Below are 2,655 nucleotides of genomic sequence, written 5' to 3'. Positions count from 1 at the left end.
TCTGTCTCCTGAGTCACTGTCAAACGACACCTAGGCCTCTGTGCATCTGCCATACCTGCTTTGCGGCAGTCTTGTCACACCCCAGCTTTACAGTCCCTTAGGGACTATTTGGATAATAAATGTGCTGAGCCCAGACTCTGGAGGCTCAGTGTAAACTGATATACCAGACTGGGAATTGCCACCACAGGGAAAGGGGTCATGTGTTCCTGTTTGCTCCCATATGAGGGGCCACCTCTAGCAGAGACATTCCCCAGGAAGCAGAGCTGCCCCAAGCTGTTGCAGATTGCTGCAGGGCATGTGAGCCAAAGTCTTTACGTTGCAGAAGCAGGAAATTTGCTTTGGCTCAATGGCTCTGTTATAGGAAAAGGAAAGTGAAAGGGAATAAGGAAGAAAGTGTTATACATCTAAGTTGTGGGGAAAGCAGATTCGTGCCTAAAAGACTTAAGGAGAACAACTTAAAAGTTACCAAGAGAAATTTGATGACAGATTTTTAAATTGCATAGAAGAGAAATCATCCTTCTATTCACTGTGTTCAGTTAGCAGACTATTCAGGAAAGAAGGAAATTGAGGTGAAAGCAGAAGTTGCAACTGTCAAACCAACATTACTGCTTTGGATCAATTGCAGAGCTTAGTGGGATTAACTATTAGATGAAGAATGCCAGACTGACCTGTATGTTGAGGATCCTGTACTTGACGCTATCTGGCAGACACATGCCAGCTCCCACACGCATGGTAGCACTGTTTTAATAAGATGGCTGAGATTTTTCATACAAAGTATGTGAATGGTTGAGATTAATGCAAGTTCAGTTCAAGTTAAAAGAAAATGAATAGGTTTATTAAATTTTCATTAATACTAAAATTGAAGACTTCTGCTCAGATAAAGTCATTATTGGGAAAAGCACTAAAAATGTACCAATCTTTTTGTCCATTTCAAGATAACCTTTCCTTCTTAATCAGAATTAAGACATGTCTCTGTAAATTCAGATTGCCTTTCTGGATCGGTTTGTTTTCCCTATTCACTTAATGAAGGAATGCCATAACTGGCAACACTGACCTCTAGGCACATACAAATAAATGACAATTTCTTTCTTTGCCTAGTGCTTGTTGGCAAATCACCACTGAATGAGGCTGACACCTTTTTAACCAAGCAATTCTTATAAATTCAGCCATTTCTCTTCCTGCCTTCAGACCCATACACAAAGCAAAGCTTAACAGCAGAAGGACCAAACTAGACAAACCAACTAACCAAAGAAAGAAAGAAAAAAAACCCTCAGAAGTCAAATGTTATCAAAAGATTTCTGTAACATTTGGGATTGCAGGAGAAGACCAAAACTGCACAATTGGCCCACCAGAGGTACCACATCTGTATTTGCATTTGCTTTATTTAGCTGACAAATGTCCCAGACTCTCTGGACTGCAGGTTCAGCAATACTCTCTTTGAGATACCTCACAGTGTGGATGGACACAAAATTGCTGCATTCAAACTACAGTGAGCTCAGTGTGGCAATTCAGCATTTGGTCCTGAGTCTCCTCTTTACAGTAGGTGTGCTCAGCCCTTGCATCGGGAGCTGTCAGAGCATTAAACTCCTGTTCTGTCTCAATACCAGCTGATCCAGAATGGATGGAAAACAGGAATGTGCTGGTCCTGCATCAGTTCCACTAGTTCCACTGTCAGCTTTTTTTTTGAGGGGAAATGATTGCGCTCAGCCTTTTTTTGCTTTTTTTCCCCCCCAGGGTCTTGGAAGGAAGCTGTTTATTCAGGTTGTCCAACACGGGGCAGTCTCGATACCCAGAGAGAAACCTTCCCCTTGAAAGTAATCAGCAAGGCTGTCCTACCTCTCCAAACCCACAGCCACCCGCATCCTTCTGGGTCCCACCTGTCTTTGCCATGAGACACCTTTCAGACAGCTGGAAGGGAGGAGCCCCCTGCTCCGGGCAGATGCACGTGTGGGCCAGCCCAAGGCACAAAGGAAGAGCAGATAAGGGTAGATGGATGGTTTAGGAGTTCACGTACTGTGTTGCTGACCGTCACAGGGAGAAATGAAAGACATGATTTGTGGGTTGCTATTGCCCTACCACATTGATCCACTACTGCTCTTCTATTAGTGCCAATTTAAAGCACCGTGGGGAATGCAACAGTTCACCAGAATGGGAAAGATCACGGTAAAGACCGTGAGACACTCATCATCGCCATCTTTTTCACAGAAGAATGGCAAAGGGATCGCCCTCATGTAAAGAAGTTGTATTAACTACACACCTGACCTCCGGAGGAGGCTGGACTAGGTGGTTTACGGCAACCCTTTTGGTTATGTATTTCTGCAGCTGTCCCCAGGACTGTTATCAGTGACAGTGACTGTTGACAAGCAGAAACGCCTGCCTCCATCCTTCCTGAACAAAAAAATCCCCACATCTCCAGCGCCAAATCTTCCATAGAGAAAGGCATTCCCAACACGCCTCAAAATCCCAGCTGCTTGATAACGCCGCCAGGTTTTCACGATTCATAGTGCGCAAAGCACTCAACCAGTAACCGAGTCACTGCGCGGCACCGATCGGAGCGCCCAGAGAGCTCAGCCGGGGACAGTCACCGCGCGGCACCCGCGCCGCTTCGGGCCTGCCCAGCTGCCTCGTTCGCTCCGCCTCCCGCAGCCCCGGGAC

Source organism: Coloeus monedula (genome assembly GCF_965178545.1).
Source record: "Coloeus monedula genome assembly, chromosome: 1".
Taxonomy (NCBI): domain Eukaryota; kingdom Metazoa; phylum Chordata; class Aves; order Passeriformes; family Corvidae; genus Coloeus; species Coloeus monedula.
The sequence above is the reverse complement of the archived record's forward strand: the minus strand, read 5'-3'. Positions refer to the sequence as shown.